Genomic DNA, 19,742 nt, shown 5'->3' with positions numbered 1-19,742 from the left:
TGTGGGTCACTCATGACCTTACTCCGGCCTCACCACCCTTACTTACTCACTCGCCTCCCTTCCCTTACTCATCTTCCTTACTTCTACCACCCCCATCTTCGTTATCTCCACGCAACCTCCCTCTCCCCCGTCAATCGTACCTTCCCCATCTCCCCTTCACCCCCTACCTTCCCAATCTTCCCGCCGATTGACTGATTGATAGAGATTAAGGCATCCAAGAGGTGGCACGGGCATATATAGCCCGTACGTGGAGGCTGTTTGGACACGGGGGAGACATCTTCCGTCACGCAGGATGCAGTTGCACCTCCACAGATCTCCAGTATCAGCTAATAATACTGGTAATGGCTTAAAAGGGCCACCACTTACGGGCTATTCATGCCCGTGCCACCTCTTGGGTGGCTTAATCTTTATCATCATCAATCGCTGTTTGGAGCCATTACCAGTAGCCGATATTGAAGACTGTGGATGGATGGGGTTTTCATGGTCGCCAGCAATTTATAGCCTGCAGGAGGCTTGGCTATTCAGGCAGGTGGCTCATGGATGGACGTGTTATCTCCTCTCCACTCCCCTTTCCCCACCAAGCTCTCCCTTCCCCATCTCCCGCCATCTCTACCTCCAGCATCTCACTGACCTTCACTCAACTCATGCAGTGTTGCCAATTTGGATGATCTAGATGATTTTTAACAAATTTGTAGCAGAACAGATATTTGCAAGTCTCCGAGCGTGCTATCTATCGTATGTTTATCTCGATTTTTTTACTGGTAGATTTGTTTTTTGTGTATAAAGCAAGTGACATCACTGCCTAGAGACAGTACGCAGGACTAGTACAGGACAGACAGCTGACTAACACCCAGGTACCTATTTTACTGCTAGGTAACAGGGGCATAGGGTGAAAAAAAACTGCCCATTGTTTCTCGCCGGCGCCTGGGATCAAACCCACGACCACAGGATCACAAGACCAGCGTGCTGTCCACTCGGCCGACCGGCTACCTAGCTAGTTATCACAGCTATCAGACCTGACCACGAAACCCGTTCTCAGCAGCGTTTCCTATGCCAAGAAACCGTCGTACTAAAGTGTCAGGCCTAGACTACCAAAGGACCCATGAACAGAAAACGGATGGGAAGGAAAGTATCAAGGGGAAAGCGCCAAGCCATTACGACTATATAGCACTGGGAAGAGGTCAGGATAGGGATTTGGGATGGGACGGGTGGTAGGAATGGTGCCCAACCAGTTGGACGGTCAGGGGGATTGAACGCCGACCTACAAACAGAAAACGGAACATTATGCCAATTTCGGGACCCGGTATCATTTTCTTGTGTAAGTTTTTGGCCTTTTGTAATGTATGCGTCAACATGCGATGTGTTATTAGGAGGACGGCTTGATTACATGGGTCCTAAGATCTTACACCGAGCTCAATGCTCTAATACACACACATTTTGATTATGTTTCTTGGAACTTTGTCGATAGAACTGTATCCGGAAAGGTATGTGACAGGCGCGGTTTTCCTCACAACAGAGAGAATAAATATTTATTCATGTATGTATATATACCAACGGAGGCACTCACACCAGCTGAGATTGTGCCTAGAGTTGGGGATTAGAAGCTTTTTAAGTTCATCTAATCATTCTAGTTCAAGTTCAAGTATGTTTATTGAAACAAGAAAAAAATACATCTCAAAGGGATACAGTATTTTAGGCTATTTCTACCTCCCCCACTACGTCAACTACTGACCTTCCCCCAGGGGGCAGCCCCCAACAGGTGCCTAGCTCCCGAGTACCTATTTACTGCTAGGTGGACATGGGCACCAGGTGTAAGAAAACGTGGCCAAGAGCCTTGGCCAACCTTGGAAGACAACTTGGCCACATCCGCTTGAGAACAATGCGCTTAATTCGGCGATGATAAGTTAACCAGATTATATTTCCGGTTCAAAATGACTATGTTCAGTTTCAACCTAGTATCGCTGAAACTGTATTATGTACAAATTCTAATACTCAAATACAGCTGTAATGTTAAATACAACATTGTGGAGAATTAGTTGTGGTGAAAACCAAGCGTTACAAAAGAGAGTGGAGCGAGGTGTTGCTCTGGCACTAATGGCTGCCCACCAGCCGTGTTTGTATACTGATAACCAAGAGTTCAAACATCCGCACATCGTCAGGACAAATACTGGTGTGGCTAAATACAGGATAAATACATCATAAACCGTCACTTAACACTTGCATCACCGCAATAATACCACCGTTATCCTCCTCACTATTTAAGGTAATGTCGGCAAGCGTAGCCTACTTAACCCAACACAACTTCCCATCAAATAATCTAAATCAATTAATATATAAAACAATCCGTGATACATTTCAAATACAAGACCAAGACACGCAACACACGTCCCCACACGACAAGTGGTCACGTGTAGGCTACATGTATGTACAGTGTGTGAGTGAATGTGTGAAGAGGACAAAGGAAAAACAGAAAAGTGCGAGCAGAGAATTGGCCGAGGGAATAATGATAAAGGGAGAGGAGAAGAGCAGGAGGGAAAGAGGAGAGAAACAGGTGAGAGGGGAGATAAACAGGTGAGAGGGGAGGTAAACAGGTGAGAACGAAGAGAGAAACACGTGAGAGAGAGGAGGAACAGATGGAAGAGAAGAGGAACGAATGGGAGAGAAGAACTGGAGAACAGAAGTGCGAGAACAGAGGAATGCAAAGTGGAAGAGTAGAATAAGGGAAGAACAGGAATAAGAGACGAGGAAGGGATAACGGAGAGGAATAGCAAATAGAGATGAATAAGAGGAGTAGGAGAAAGTGAAGGAGTACATGTGGAGAGTGAGAGAGGGGGGGGGAAGAGGAAGGGGGGAGGGGTGGACGACACCGACGCGGGGAGGGGGAAGGAAGAGATAAGACCGCTTCAGTCTTGGGGGGTCATGACCTCCACACCTGAGGTCACTGACTGCTGGCCAAGGCGGCGGTGGAGGGGGAGACGGAGGAATAAGAGTGGAGGGAGAGAGGGTAAAAAAGAACTGATTTGAGGACTGGCAGAGGGTCAAACAAAGCAGAAACAGAGAGAAGGTTGCCTTAAGGGATGAGGGTAAAGGAAAGAGGGGATGACATGTAGAGAGGTAAGGGAGGTGAGCAAATTAGTTTGTTCTAGTTAGCAGTGTTGCCGCCTATGGCAAGTGTGTGAGAGGTAGTAGGCTCAGGCGAGGGAGGTGTGTTGGGGAGTGAAGGTGTGAACCTGTGTGTGACAGTGTCAACCCTTCCCCCCCCCCTCACCCCAGGTGGGGAGGGGGAGGGGGCGTTGACCGAATCGACTGTCCTCTAATGTGGTGTCTTGACACAGTCGACCCGTAGGCTGACAATTAAGTAGGAACTGCCAGGGGAGGGGGGAGGGGTCACTGAAGCCGTTCACCGCAGTGTTGTGGCACCAGGCTGCCCATACCCAGGTGCACCGTGGCGAACATACCAACCTTTCAACAAATAAATAAACAAATTTTTGTGCGAAGTGCTGGACTAATCCAAAGGGGATAAGACAAAATCTGGCCCCAGACCGGGCTTATGGAGTGGAAGAACTCTCAGAACCCACACCAGTTATTGTGGTGGTGTAAGGCCGCTGGTGTCTGGTGCTCCCTGGCGGCGTGCTGGACACCATCTGGGGAGGGAGGAGGGGAGACGGGGGAGGGGAAGGGAAAATGGGAGGGGAGAAAGGAAAGGGAGGGGAGAAGGGGAGGAGAAAAGGGAAAGGGAGGAGGGGGAAAGGGGAATAGAAGGAGGGGAAGAGAAGGGGAGCGAGGAAGGTGAAGCAACACTGACCGGCTTCTTGTTTTTCTAGCTTGGTATCCGTGCCTGAGGTGAGGCTCCCTGGTGATATGTGGTTACTATCGCACGGTGACCAGAACGTGTTGAGGCGGGGCAAGACAGCCAGGTATGGGACACCTGGCTAGTCCTCATTTACTACACCATCTGTGAACACTGTCGAATTCATCTTGTAATGTACTGCAGTCCTCATCTGTTCTGATGTTGCTGATACGCCTCTTTAGCTTAGCATCAACAAACATTGACACAGAATGAACTAACTTCCTCTCTTAGATTGTTTACATATATTAGAAACAGGACGGGTCCTAGAACCGAACCTTGAGGTACTCCATTCTTATGTACTCTTATTATTAATAGCTTTGGTCTCAATCTAGGGGATAATTCGGCTATACTTTGTATAATATTAATGCAAGCTCTGTCTCCATTCTCGTATTATTGTCAGTCTCGCGTGATTCTCTGGGGAATGTAAATCACCGCTTCAACCACTTTTCCTTCTACTGAAATGATTTTTGTGACAGTCTGCATTATTGGCATCCTCTTCAAACCTGCGGTCTCTGGTTGATAACCTGGTTGATGGGGTTCTGGGAGTTCTTCTACTCCCCAAGCCCGGCCCGAGGCCAGACTTGACTTGTGAGAGTTTGGTCCACCAGGCTGTTGTGACGAGCAGTGCCACTCTCCCTCCTCCCTTCTGCTTTCTTTCTCTTCTTATGAGTATGAAGGAGGAGGGAGGGGGAGGGAGGCGAGAGCAGGTAGAGAGCTAGGGAGGAGTGAGAGCACCTCGCAGCGGCGGGGTCATTTCCCGCCAGCATTCATCTCTTGCTGTTACTCCACCACCACCACCCCGTCCCCACCACCACTGGTGGGGGGTGGTGGTGGGGACGGGGTGTTGGTGTCTCCCATACCAACTCCTTATCCTGACCCTTTCCAAGTGCTATATAGTCGTACTGACTTGGCGCTCTCCCCTGATAATTCCATCCCTCCCTCTCTTCCCCCCCCCCACCCCCACACACACACACCATGTCCAAGAGTACTTCAAAATTCGACTGGCAGTCTTAGCCGTCTCGCGTTAGATCGCGAACAAGGAGGAGCACGATGACAGGCTAAAGTCGGGGAACTGGGAGGGGTGGGGGGGTGTAGTGTAGGGAAGTAGATAGTAAAGGGGGGGGGGCGATGGTCGGAGAGTGGATGGGGAGTGAAGCCTGCTCACCCCGTCTCTCCTGACGCAGGCGGAGAGACGGGAGTGAGCAGGCAACACATTTCCTGGCCATCATTCTCAATTCCATCACTGATGATACTGGAGCGACCTTCACGAAGGACACCCTCTACCTCACGGGCCAGGGGCAGCAGGTACACACACACACACACACACACACACACACACACACACACACACACACACACACACACACACACACACACACACATACACACACACACACACACAAACACACACACACACACACACACACACACACACACACACACACACACACACACACACACACACACAAACACACACACACACACACAAACACACACACACAAACACACACACACAAACACACACAAACAACCACAACAGTATTGTCACACTCACGTGTGCTGGGAACATGCACACACTATAGTACTCCAGGGAGGCATCCCCGGTGACTTCAACACTGACTTAAATAGTGAGCACGTGCGACCGATTTATATATATATATATATATATATATATATATATATATATATATATATATATATATATAGTTAAAATTAACGTTAAATATATAACGTTAAATTAAACGTTATATATAGTTAAAATTAACGTAGATATATGACCGAACCTAACCAACCCTACCTAACCTAACCTAACCTATCTTCATAGGTTAGGTTAGGTTAGGTAGCCGAAAAAGTTAGGTTAGGTTAGGTAGTCGAAAAACAATTAATTCATGAAAACTTGGCTTATTAGGCAAATTGGTCCTTGCATAGTAGGCTAAGAAGTGCGTTCTGGCTACTAGGTACGACATATATATATATATATATATATATATATATATATATATATATATATATATATATATATATGCCCCGTCTTCTAGCCTTGAACCTGATGCGTTATAATTTAATTATTCTGACTTTCAAATGCGTTGTTGAATCTGCCCTTGAAGTTGTGGATGGAGGTGGCACAATTTCTTCTTGTAAAGCATTCTACTTGCTAACTACCTGTACAGGATACGAGACGAGTAGTAAGCAAGTTGCACCTGTGTCCTCTTGTCTTGCTGTCTCTCAGTCTGAAGAGGCTGTCCTTGTCCACCTTATCTACTCTCCTCAGTATCTTGTGATTATATATCCCCTCTGTTCCGTCTATCCTCTAGAGTTTTGAGATTTAGTTCCATTAGCCTATGTTCGTACCTTAATCCTCTTAGCTCTGGCACCAATTTTGTGGCAAACTTTTGTATTTTTTTCAGTTTTGGCTTTATGCTTCACAAGGTGCGGATTCCAAGCCGGTGATGCGTATTCCAGTATTTGTGTAACAAATGTATATTTATATTGCCTTAAAGGAGTCCTGATTCAGGTTTTTAAATGATGTTCTTTTATTTGCCAGCGTCCCATATGCTGCCGATGTTATCCTGTTTGTGTGCGCCTCTGGTGTGAGTGTTGGAATTATATCCATTCCCTGATCCGTTTCTCTCTAATTACTGAAGCTGCCTTCCCCGTATGGTGTAGATGCCTTCCGGTCTCCTTCCTCCCTTTCCATCTTCATTAACTTACACTTGTTGGGACTGAATTCAGGCAACCATTCGTTTGACCACTCCTGGAATTTGTCAAGGTCTTGTAACTTCCTGCAGTCCTCACCTGTGTGTGTGTGTGTGTGTGTGTGTGTGTGTGTGTGTGTGTGTGTGTGTGTGTGTGTGTGTACTCACCTAGTTGTGTTTGCAGGGGTTGAGCTCTGGCTCTTTGGTCCCGCCTCTCAACCGTCAATCAACAGGTGTACAGATTCCTGAGCCTATCGGGCTCTGTCATATCTACACTTGAAACTGTGTATGGAGTCAGCCTCCACCACATCACCCCCTAATGCATTCCATTTGTCAACCACTCTGACACTAAAAAAGTTCTTTCTAATATCTCTGTGGCTCATTTGGGCACTCAGTTTCCACCTGTGTCCCCTTGTGCGTGTTCCCCTTGTGTTAAATAGACTGTCTTTATCTACCCTATCAATCCCCTTCAGAATCTTGAATGTGGTGATCATGTCCCCACTAATCATGTGGTGTCCCCCAGTGGTGATCATGTGTGTGTGTGTGTGTGAGTGAGTGAGTGAGTGAGTGAGTGAGTGAGTGAGTGAGTGAGTGAGTGTACGCGCGCATGCGTGCAAACTCGCTAATTGCGCTTGTGGTGATTGAGCTTCAGGTCTTTGGTCCCGCCTCTCAACTGCTAATTAACTGGTGTACAGGTTCGGTGCGATACCAACCCTAGATCTTATTTTCTACCTGATTCTTGAAAGATTTCAGTAGCCTAATTGGTACCTCGTGTCGGCCTCTTGCGCCCTCCCTGGACTTGAGTTAAATTCAAGTAGCCACTATGTTAGAGCTTAAGTTTGCCCAGGTCATCTTGTAGTCTTCTGCTACCGTCCTGTCTTAATCTTCCTCGTCATTGTTGTACCCTCAAAAAAATATCTGAGAATGATTCTATTCCCTCTGGAAGGTCAGTTACATATATGGAAAACAGGATAAACTCTGGTACTGACCCAGGGGGACTCCGGTGAGTCCTCACCCTTCACAATGACTCGCTGTCTTCTACTGCTTAGGTACTCCCTTATCCACTAGAGTACCTCCTTTGTCACTCCTGCCTACTTCTCCAACTTGTACAACAGTCTCTGACAGGGTACTGCGTCAAAGACGTTCTGACACTAACAATATACAGTCTGCAAGTACACCCGGCCGACCCACCGACCCTCCCACAGTGGGTGGGAGAGAGGGGAGAGGGCGGAGGCTTGGGTGCATGACCTTGTTGCTAGATCACTGAGATGGTGGCTGGTTCACACGCCGATCCCAGGGTGCTACTGTGGGATCACCACGTGACCCGGGGCGGGGCCCGACACGTGACACGGGGCGGGGCCCGACACGTGACACGGGGCGGGGACCGACACGTGACACGGGGCGGGGCCCGACACGTGACACGGGGCGGGGCCTGACACATGACACTGGGCAGGGCCCGACACGTGACACGGGGCGGGGCTCGACACGTGACACGGGGCGGGGCCTGACACATGACACGGGGCGGGGCCCGACACAGCCTGGTACGGCACTAAGGTATTCGAGGCGTGGACGGTGACACACGGACGGAAAGCTAATGTGTCTCACTGACTTTATATATGTTTGATGTCCACAGTTGGATCATGGTGGAGGGAACTGGTTGTTGGAGGGCGGAACTGGTTGTTGGAGGGCGGAACTGGTTGTTGGAGGGCGGGAACTGGTTGTTGGAGGGCGGAACTGGTTGTTGGAGGGCGGGAACTGGTTGTTGGAGGGAGGAACTGGTTGTTGGAGGGAGGAACTGGTTGTTGGAGGGAGGAACTGGTTGTTGGAGGGAGGAACTGGTTGTTGGAGGGAGGAACTGGTTGTTGGAGGGCGGGAACTGGTTGTTGGAGGGCGGGAACTGGTTGTTGGAGGGAGGAACTGGTTGTTGGAGGGAGGAACTGGTTGTTGGAGGGAGGAACTGGTTGTTGGAGGGCGGGAACTGGTTGTTGGAGGGAGGAACTGGTTGTTGGAGGGCGGAACTGGTTGTTGGAGGGAGGAACTGGTTGTTGGAGGGCGGGAACTGGTTGTTGGAGGGAGGAACTGGTTGTTGGAGGGCGGAACTGGTTGCTGGAGGGAGGAACTGGTTGTTGGAGGGCGGGAACTGGTTGTTGGAGGGAGGAACTGGTTGTTGGAGGGAAGAACTGGTTGTTGGAGGGAGGAACTGGTTGTTGGAGGGCGGGAACTGGTTGTTGGAGGGAGGAACTGGTTGTTGGAGGGAGGAACTGGTTGTTGGAGGGAGGAACTGGTTGTTGGAGGGCGGAACTGGTTGTTGGAGGGAGGAACTGGTTGTTGGAGGGCGGAACTAGTTGTTGGAGGGCGGAACTGGTTGTTGGAGGGAGGAACTGGTTGTTGGAGGGAGGAACTGGTTGTTGGAGGGAGGAACTGGTTGTTGGAGGGAGGAACTGGTTGTTGGAGGGAGGAACTGGTTGTTGGAGGGAGGAACTGGTTGTTGGAGGGAGGAACTGGTTGTTGGAGGGCGGAACTGGTTGTTGGAGGGAGGAACTGGTTGTTGGAGGGCGGAACTGGTTGTTGGAGGGCGGAACTGGTTGTTGGAGGGAGGAACTGGTTGTTGGAGGGAGGAACTGGTTGTTGGAGGGAGGAACTGGTTGTTGGAGGGAGGAACTGGTTGTTGGAGGGCGGAACTGGTTGTTGGAGGGCGGAACTGGTTATTGGAGGAACTGGTTGTTGGAGGGAGGAACTGGTTGTTGGAGGGAGGAACTGGTTGTTGGAGGGAGGAACTGGTTGTTGGAGGGAGGAACTGGTTGTTGGAGGGAGGGAACTGGTTGTTGGAGTGAGGAACTGGTTGTTGGAGGGAGGAACTGGTTGTTGGAGGGCGGAACTGGTTGTTGGAGGGAGGAACTGGTTGTTGGAGGGCGGAACTGGTTGTTGGGAGGAACTGGTTGTTGGAGGGAGGAACTGGTTGTTGGAGGAACTGGTTGTTGGAGGGAGGGAACTGGTTGTTGGAGGGAGGAACTGGTTGTTGGAGGAACTGGTTGTTGGAGGGAGGAACTGGTTGTTGGAGGAACTGGTTGTTGGAGGGCGGAACTGGTTGTTGGAGGGAGGAACTGGTTGTTGGAGGGAGGAACTGGTTGTTGGAGGGAGGAACTGGTTGTTGGAGGGAGGAACTGGTTGTTGGAGGGAGGAACTGGTTGTTGGAGGGAGGAACTGGTTGTTGGAGGGAGGGAACTGGTTGTTGGAGGGCGGAACTGGTTGTTGGAGGGAGGAACTTGTTGTTGGAGGGAGGAACTGGTTGTTGGAGGGAGGAACTGGTTGTTGGAGGGAGGAACTGGTTGTTGGAGGGAGGGAACTGGTTGTTGGAGTGAGGAACTGGTTGTTGGAGGGAGGAACTGGTTGTTGGAGGGAGGAACTGGTTGTTGGAGGGAGGAACTGGTTGTTGGAGGGCGGAACTGGTTGTTGGAGGGAGGAACTGGTTGTTGGAGGGAGGGAACTGGTTGTTGGAGTGAGGAACTGGTTGTTGGAGGGAGGAACTGGTTGTTGGAGGGAGGGAACTGGTTGTTGGAGTGAGGAACTGGTTGTTGGAGGGAGGAACTGGTTGTTGGAGGGAGGAACTGGTTGTTGGAGGGAGGAACTGGTTGTTGGAGGGAGGAACTGGTTGTTGGAGGGAGGAACTGGTTGTTGGAGTGAGGAACTGGTTATTGGAGTGAGGAACTGGTTGTTGGAGGGAGGAACTGGTTGTTGGAGGAACTGGTTGTTGGAGGGAGGAACTGGTTGTTGGAGGGCGGGAACTGGTTGTTGGAGGAACTGGTTGTTGGAGGGAGGAACTGGTTGTTGGAGGGCGGGAACTGGTTGTTGGAGGGCGGGAACTGGTTGTTGGAGGAACTGGTTGTTGGAGGGAGGAACTGGTTGTTGGAGGGAGGAACTGGTTGTTGGAGGGCGGGAACTGGTTGTTGGAGGGAGGTGGTAGAGGTACTTGTAGAAGAAGATAAAATAAACCTAGTTATTATTCTAATATGCAACGGTTGAGGAATTCACGGAACAGATATGTAAGTGAAACAAGTAAGTGTAAGATATGTAATATGAATAATCTGGCAAACCCAATATCCCCAAACCTGCCTCGTCTAAGATAGCAGGTTCAAGTTAATTTCCATGAACCTGACTCGACTAAGATGGAGAACAGCAAGCAATAATATTATACTAGGTAATCAATCTGGAAATAACCAAACCACAGGTCAGAGATCTACTTAGATTCTACGATAATTGTGTGTTCAACCAGCCCATCAGCGGTTATGTGTTATCAGTAGATAACAGAATCAACGAGGAACAAGAATATTGTAGAGCTGACCTTCACGAACAATGAAGAAATAATCAGGGGGACACGAACCCCTCAGATACCACACACTCAGACACCACACACTCAGACACCACACACTCAGACACCACACACTCAGACACCACACACTCAGACACCACACACTCAGACACCACACACTCGGATCACAACCTCAGTCAAGTTCAAATGAACTCGTAATGACCCCAAAAATTACGAAGTGAGAGGATGGGGTTTACTAAATAAATTAGATTTTAATAATAAGATGATTGACTGCGGGAAATAAACATTGAACTTGGAAACATTCAATGGAGAACCGTCTTGAGGACAACCCGTTCTCGCACTTGCTTACAAACAATATTGGCTTATTTAATAAGTGCATATGTGACATACTAATTGATTGTGAATATTTTAGTTCACCTTGAAAAGCTTCATAGAAAACACCGACCTCACCTAACCTTCTTAGTATGTTAAGATAAGCATCTTATTGCTTCGTATTTACAATTATTACTTAACCTATCAACGGTATGGGTTAAGTAATAATTGTAATTAAGAAGCAATAAGATGCTTATCTTGACATACTAAGAAGGTTAGGTGAGGTCGGTGTTTTCTATGAAGCTTTTCAAGGTGAACTAAAATATTCACAATCAATTAGTATGTCACATATGCACTTATTAAATAAGCCAATATTGACTATAAGCAAGTGCGAGAACGGGTTGTTGAGGAACAAGGACTACTTATTCTTGAAGATGGACTGGAACAAGTGACTGGCGAAGCATATACAAAGTCTGCTAGAAACGTGTTTCTTAGCGGAAGGTGAGAAAGTTGACCAGCTTAGAAAGAGAACGCAGACGACTCCACTGAAAAGGGAAAATAATCACGGAGCAGACACCATTATCCCAACACAGAAAGTAATTTTAAACAAGGAGATTGAAAAATAGAGCGGAAACTAGAGCAATTATACCAGACTAAACAAATTCAATTGGAACAGAGCCATATAAGAGGTAAAGAACAATCCAATATATTTCTTCACATATGTGAAATCAAAATAACAAAAACTCCACCAGTATTGGACCTACACTTACAAATGTCGGTTCGTACACACAGGACGACAAAGTGAAACCTTAAACCATCTGTACGAGGCTATGTTTAACAACCCACTAAACACCATGAAAGGTGTTTTTTTCCTCACAGCTTCTGTACGAATATCCAAACCCCAGACAATACAACTGGTGCTAACACCAATGCGGCAGATTTTGAAAGAGAAAGGAGAGATGGTGTGTGCGTGTGGTGGGGTTGGGGGGGGGGGGGGGGCGTTGAAGGGGGTGGAGGGGATGGGGGGGTTTGAAGGGGGTTGAGGGGTTGGTGTGGTTGGAGAGGCTGGGGGGGGGAGGGGGCAGGAAGGAGGGGTCAAATAAGTGGGTCCAGCATTAGATTAATTATGACGTAACCACTTGTCTCCTTTGTGTAAGACGCCGAGCCCAGCCTCCGTCCTTGCAATTATATATTACAGTAAGAATACCAGTTACACACACACACACACACCCACACACACACACACACACACACACACACACACACACACACACACACACATTCCTGTGGCTCAGGAATCTGTACACCTGTTGATTGACGGTTGAGAGGCGGGACCAAAGAGCCAGAGCTCAACCCCCGCAAACACAACTGGGTGAGTACGTACACACACACACACACACACACACACACACACGAAGACCCGTGTCACTCCTTCAAGAGATAAAGAGGCAAGAAATATACCTGACCATGACTGGCAGCACAACACATGCAGGCACAAACCCCCAGAGTAATAACGGACCAAATATAGACAGCACAGATCCAGAGCAACACATTCCTCCTATACAAGAGGAACCAATACCCAGGAGCTCAAGAGAGCAGTGGACACGCAGCAGGAGGAGGAGAAAGACATAGCAAGCAAGGCCAAGGACCAACGCAAGCTTACTACTCAGCTACAACAGATGGTACTGTGTGATCAAGTGACGAGGCTACACAAATAGTTCAAGGACACACATTCTCGCCTGTAACGTCCCAGTATTTATGGAATCGACGAATACGTTAAATATGCCACGTGTTAATATAAACTGAACCATCGTAATATTGACATTTGCTTGGGTTCGCACGTTTCTAGTTAGCCCAAACAATTGTATAATTTAAGGAGCAACAAATCTAGACAACGGGATTCAATACGTGTGTCAAGTATTAAAGAAAAGCTCCCAGCATGTTTTCAAACTGAAATTAGATCTGGTTCTTGGGACAACTTCTGGCTCTTGGGACAACTTCTGGCTCTTGGGACAACTTCTGGCTCTTGGGACAACTTCTGGCTCTTGGGACAACTTCTGGTTTCTTGGGACAACTTCTGGTTTCTTGGGAGAACTTCTGGTTTCTTGGGACAACTTCTGGTTTCTTGGGACAACTTCTGGTTTCTTGGGAGAACTTCTGGTTTCTTGGGACAACTTCTGGTTTCTTGGGACAACTTCTGGTTTCTTGGGACAACTTCTGGTTTCTTGGGACAACTTCTGGTTTCTTGGGAGAACTTCTGGTTTCTTGGGAGAACTTCTGGTTTCTTGGGACAACTTCTGGTTTCTTGGGACAACTTCTGGTTTCTTGGGACAACTTCTGGTTTCTTGGGACAACTTCTGGTTTCTTGGGAGAACTTCTGGTTTCTTGGGACAACTTCTGGTTTCTTGGGAGAACTTCTGGTTTCTTGGGACAACTTCTGGTTTCTTGGGACAACTTCTGGTTTCTTGGGACAACTTCTGGTTTCTTGGGACAACTTCTGGTTTCTTGGGAGAACTTCTGCCTCTTACTTCGTTTACTCCAAAGGAAGTAAGGAAACAAGAAGAGGAGGTGGATGTGATAAATGTCACAAACCCGGACACGATCTCACCATGGATACTGAGAGAGGCTGGTGTAGCATTGTGGAGCTCACTAGAAAGAGGTGAACTACCAGAGAGTTGGGGAATGGCTAATGTGGTAGCAATATAGTAGAGAGGAGTAAGATATGAGCCGTTCATTTTGCTGTAGACCAATATTACTAATAAGTAACCCCAACAAGGTGCTAGAAAGACCTATTACAAGAAGGATAGAAGCGGAAGACAGAACAATTCAATTTTGTCTCCATACATCAACAAGACTTCAGTCAAGTCAAATCTGACATGCTAAAACTTAAAGACTTCTATGACTGTTAAAGACCAAGTGTCGTCATCATAAAGTAAACTGAGAAGCGTTCTGCCGGAGCCTTCCATGCGGTGTGTATACTCTTGTGAGACACACTCTTGAGTATGCTGCCACGGCATGGAACCCCTTCCTACAAAAACACAACACAAACCATGAAAAGATCCGAAGATATACAACAAAGCTCGTTTCTGAGGTATGAAAAAAGAACAAACTGACCTCACAACACTGGGGAAAAGAAGCAACAGGGCAGACATGACAGAAACATACAAGATTCGACAGGAAAGTGACCAAGCACGCCGAAAAACAGCTTGGAACAGCAGGACAAGGGGACAGATGATGCAGAGATGTCATGAAGAAGTTCTTCGGCGTTAGAGTAGTAAATATATGGAATGGATTCCATGAAGAAACTGCCGATACTAACTCAATACACAGATTTAAATTGATATATGATAAGGAAATGGAGTGAATATTCATTGCATTAATGGCTGTTCCCGCCGGTAGACCACTGATGGTCTACGGCCTTACACTCTCAACGTCAACCTTATACGCTGGATGCTGCCAGCACATGTATAGTAAATCTCGGTGAGTGCACCCACACACACACACACACACACACACACACACACACACACACACACACACACACACACACACACACACACACACACACACATCCCAAGGTCTGCACACCATCACGTACCACTGGCAACAATGTCTCTCTCCATGTACCACTGGCAACAATGTCTTTCTCGCGTCATGTACCACACACAATACATAAAAAGTTCACAGTTCAGAACAATGGGAGCAACAGGACTCCTGGGGAGACCTCACACAGTCACCACATACTGGGGGAGACCTCACACAGTCACCACATACTGGGGGAGACCTCACACAGTCACCACATACTGGGGGAGACCTCACACAGTCACCACACACTGGGGGAGACTCACGACGTGTCCAGACAAACCAACAGACAAATCTTAAATTATAGGGCATCATTAACAAACTACTGACACGTGGCATCAAAGTGACGAGGTTTCGTCCGTGAAGACGTGTCACGACACGTTTAGACCAGGGCCAGGACACGACCCAGGAGGCCCAGGACACGGTCCACGAGACCCAGGACACGGTCCAGGAGACCCAGGACACGGCACCATCATCATGCCATATGTATGAGCTCGTTTACTGGTTTTTTAGCCCCGTTAGTGTGGTTTATTCTCTGCACCAGAGTAGACCTACCGCGCCTATATTACCACCTCCGTCTCAGTAATCCCCGCCACATATATACTTTTAATATACCAACTTTTAATATATTACACATGCAGACGGCGAGTCACAATACCGTGACTGAAGGAATGACGACCAAACCCCAACTCAGAAGGTGGAGAAGGGACGACGTTTGGGTCCGTCGTGGACCATGTCAAGTGTGTGAAGACCTGATGATAACCCACAACGGACCGAAACGTCGTCCCTTCATCATCTGAGTTGCGGTTTGCTCATCATATTACACATAATTGCCAAAACTGTATTTCTTGATGAGTATTAGAGATATTATTGTGTGGCCTCCACCATGAGTACACGTAATGGTGGAGGAGGACGCAAGCCCACGGAGCCAGAGAGAGAGACTGCAGAAGGCAACCTCCCCCATCCAAGATGTTCAGCGGGCACGCTAACATGAAGGCGGGAGGAGGTCTCCTGAGTGGTACAAGACCCGGGATCACCAGGCACTCCCGCTTCATACCTGCTTGATGGGGTCCTGGGAGTTCTTCTACTCCCCAAGCCCGGCCCGGGGCCAGACTTACCTTGTGACAAGTCACTCTACTTCTACACTCTACAATCACCCATCTACTTACCAACCAGTACATATTTTCCCCCCATCGTTGCCGGCTTTGTTTATTAAAACACATTTACGAACATCCAAACTTCACAGTTCATGGTTATTATCGTTATAAACAGCCTCCTGGTGCTTTGGAGCTCACAAGCTGTTTAATAAACATAAACCAAGCCGCCAAAGACGAGGGAAGAGGCACAGGTTCGTAACTACTTGTGCAACTGCTTGACAAATCCTGGGCACCACGCACGAGGCACCGGGAGATGGGCATGGCACTAGATTGCCAGGAGCACCACGCTCAACGGGAGATACGTACGCCAACACGCAAGAGTCAAGCAAGCACAGAGAGAGAGACAGAGAGAGAGAGACAGAGACAGACAGAGAGAGAGAGAGAGACAGAGAGAGAGAGAGAGAGAGAGAGGGGAGAGAGAGGTAAGCATACCCATCACTGCCACCTCCCCCACGGTAACTAAGGTCACCTCTCCACCTCGCCCACAACCACTGACCTCTACACACACCACACACCGCCATCACATTCACATTACACGGATAAATGACCAAAACAGAGAAAATCGACAATATTATATATATTAAAACTTATCACCAAAACTGACGAACTGAAGAAAATTATTCGGAATGATGTAATTGTCGACAAAAGGGTCCCATATTTTGACATTTGAGCTGCATTGAATTTTTATCCTGTAAGTGCTGGAAAGAAAGAAGTACCACAGATGGTGGTACTTACAGGTAAGTCACATGGTTAAGTAGATGGAAGGCCTACCTTAAGGTCGGGGCCACACACAACACAGCTTCCGGCGCAGTCAAAACTTGTACTGGACACGTACTTGTCGCACTCTGCATTCAATCGATTGGGAAATGGTAGAAAAAAAGGGGGTGAAGGCTAAGAAGACAGTGAGTGGAAAGTTGGAGGAGCCGCGATCACTGGTGTAACTCCCAGGCGCAGGAGCACACCCGGACACAACCGTTCCACACGAGAGTTGAGCACCAACTAAACCTCTCACGCACACACCCTTCCCCTAAGTTGCCATCTTACACTGCCATGTCCATGATAAAACTTTTCAATAATATATTAATTAGTCCATATATACTCCCCACTTTAGGCATACACTACCACTGTCAACATGCGCATCAGTATATATCCCATCAAATAATACTAATTGTATCCATAGATGTTAGATTTATGAGTGTTCCATTTTCTTCAGTTGGTAACGGTGCGGCTACAGCTGATTGTGACAGGTGAGACGAACCCCGTTAACTGGACTCTAGTCGACGTGTACAGTGCTACACCTGTCACCTGCAATCCTATGCACGGACTGCCAATTAGAATTCCTTATCACATCACCGAGAGATAAGCCACACCTCCACTACTTAAGTGACGTCAGCATGTTCGGGATCAACAGTTGGTGACGTCAGCTGACACGACTCAATCTCCACTCTACATTTTCCATCATTCCACCTGACTGAACGGAAGAGTCAATCTCCACTCTACTTAACAATGGACGAACTTGTGTCGCAAGGATAGTATTCCGCACAGTGGCAGATGTTTGGTGTGGTCCTCACTATTAAACCGTCAGGACTCGCTAGATGAAACACTAAACAAACTTAACTTCCCCCCACTCAATACTTACTAACATCTACACTATTTACAGTCCCACAAGACAATGGGAACGTTGCGTGCGTGACAGAGCGCCGCCACATTTATGGATACTCTTCACACTAGTGTGAAGAAAGGATCAAGCTGTCACGGTTGACTGAACTAAAGTGTGAGTGTGCGTGTGTGTGTGCACTCGCGGGTGGCACTGTTGCTTCCACACACACCTGTTGGGAGCGCCACACACACAGGTCTCCACACCTGCCACACAGTCGTGCACACCTGGGCCATGTTTCCCCAGCAGCCAGCGCCCCCAACACCACCACGGCACATACCACAGCACTAACCCGCGCACACAGCATCAGTGATGTACGGTACCTTAAGAGTGAAGGTGATGACCTTTCACCGGTGTGTGTGTGTGTGTGTGTGTGTGTGTGTGTGTGTGTGTGTGTGTGTGTGTGTGTGTGTGTGTGTGTCTGTGTGTCTGTGTGTCTGTGTGTCTGTGTGTGTGTGTGTGTGAGAGAGAGAGAGAGAGAGAGAGAGAGAGAGAGAGAGAGAGAGAGAGAGAGAGAGAGAGAGAGAGAGAGAGAGAGAGAGAGAGAGAGAGAGAGAGAGAGAGAGAGAGAGAGAGACCGAGAGAGAGAGAGAGAGAGAGAGACCGAGAGAGAGACCGAGAGAGAGACCGAGAGAGAGACCGAGAGAGAGAGAGAGAGAGAGAGACACACACACACACACACACACACACACACACACACACACACACACACACACACACACACACACACACACACACACACACACGCACACACACATTGCACACAACACTCACTCTTCGCCACATCAAACGCTCCGAGAACCAACCCCTCTACAACAGTCCTCCCTCGCACTATGTGAGGGAGGACTGATACAGATCACCCCGCAGCATGTGATCCGGAACCTGGGGCATCCGCTCCAGAGGCCGGGGTATGTCACCTGGAATCTGGGGCATGCAAAATTGAACCCCCGGGGGTATGGAAGCTTAACAAGGGCGAGCCACGCCACCACCCAGAGCCCGCTCCATAGGCCCCCCCCAGGGCCATACTACACCCTGAGTACCCCCGCCTGGCCCTACACCCTGGTGCAGGGCAGCGTGGACAGGTCCTGTGAGGGAGGAGCTGAAGAAGGCCGAGACTTGTGAGGGAGGTGAAGAGGACGTCATCCTTGGCCTACTCCCACACGACACTACATTCTCTCCACACGGCCAACCACCATCACTCAAGCCCGCCCCCTTCCCCATTACCTGCCCATTACCTGTGGCCGATTTCCAGAGTTTTTCACTTCTACAGGTGGTGTCTTGGTATTGTGGTTCCTTCCTCATCAACATAACTACATGGAATGTATGGGTTGTTGTGGTGAAGCTTGCGGCCAGCTGTACGCAGTGTGTGTGGTGAAGCTTGTGCCCAACAGCACGCAGTGTGTGTGGTGAAGCTTGCGGCCAGCTGCACGCAGTGTGTGTGGTGAAGCTTGTGCCCAACAGCACGCATTTTGAAGCTTGCGGCCAGCAGCACGCAGTGTTGTCACGGATGGCATCACCCCAACAATACTGCAACACTTGACTTGGTGTGTGAGCCAGCGCCCACACCCGTCATCCCAACCCTTAACTCTCATAACCTCTTCTAGACCCAAGGGGCCGAGTTCGATTCCCGGTCGAAGCAGAAACAAATGGGTATCGTTTCTTTCACCTGATGCACCTGTTCATCTAACAGTAAATAGGTACCTGGGAGTCAGCTGCTACAGGCTTCATCTTGGGGATGTGTGAGAAATATGTAGTAATATGAAAGAAGAAAAACAGGTCGGGGCTCTGTGCATTAGACAACCGATGGTTAGAAAGGCGGGGCCAGGAGCTAACACCTCGATCCTACAGGCAGTAGTAGTAAATACACACATATAGGAAGACCAGGAGGTATTACAGGTGAGCCGGCAGGCTAGGTAATGATGTAGGTGCTTGGTAAATACACCAAGTATATATACAGTATCTGTGTTCGTACGAGGGAGAGAGGGGGGGGGGGAGGGAGGGGAGGGAGGGAGGGAGGGAGGGAGGGAGGGAGGGAGGGAGGGAGGGAGGGAGGGAGAGGGAGGGAGAGGGAGGGAGAGGGAGGGAGAGGGAGAGAGAGAGAGAGAGAGAGAGAGAGAGAGAGAGAGAGAGAGAGAGAGAGAGAGAGAGAGAAGAGAGA

General features: G+C 48.6%; 1 protein-coding gene and 1 pseudogene across 8 annotated transcripts in view; both read right to left on the bottom strand.

The window, feature by feature from the left end:
• The window catches only part of mmy (UDP-N-acetylglucosamine pyrophosphorylase mmy), a 117,466-nt gene that overhangs the window by 35,798 nt on the left and 61,926 nt on the right, over positions 1-19,742 (bottom strand). The window contains exon 1 of one of the 8 annotated variants that reach the window (XM_069326016.1): positions 16,699-16,936. The exons of the other annotated variants lie outside the window; for them this stretch is intronic. The gene's annotated coding sequence lies outside the window, so the exon portion shown is untranslated. Of the gene's footprint in view, positions 1-16,698; positions 16,937-19,742 lie in introns of those variants that run through there. 8 annotated transcript variants of the gene reach the window in all.
• Positions 8,157-13,923, bottom strand: LOC123772559 (uncharacterized; annotated as a pseudogene).

The sequence above is a fragment of the Procambarus clarkii genome, chromosome 17, assembly GCF_040958095.1.
Source record: "Procambarus clarkii isolate CNS0578487 chromosome 17, FALCON_Pclarkii_2.0, whole genome shotgun sequence".
NCBI lineage: Eukaryota > Metazoa > Arthropoda > Malacostraca > Decapoda > Cambaridae > Procambarus > Procambarus clarkii.
Note: the sequence above shows the minus strand (reverse complement) of the source record. Positions and strands in the feature narration are given on the sequence as shown.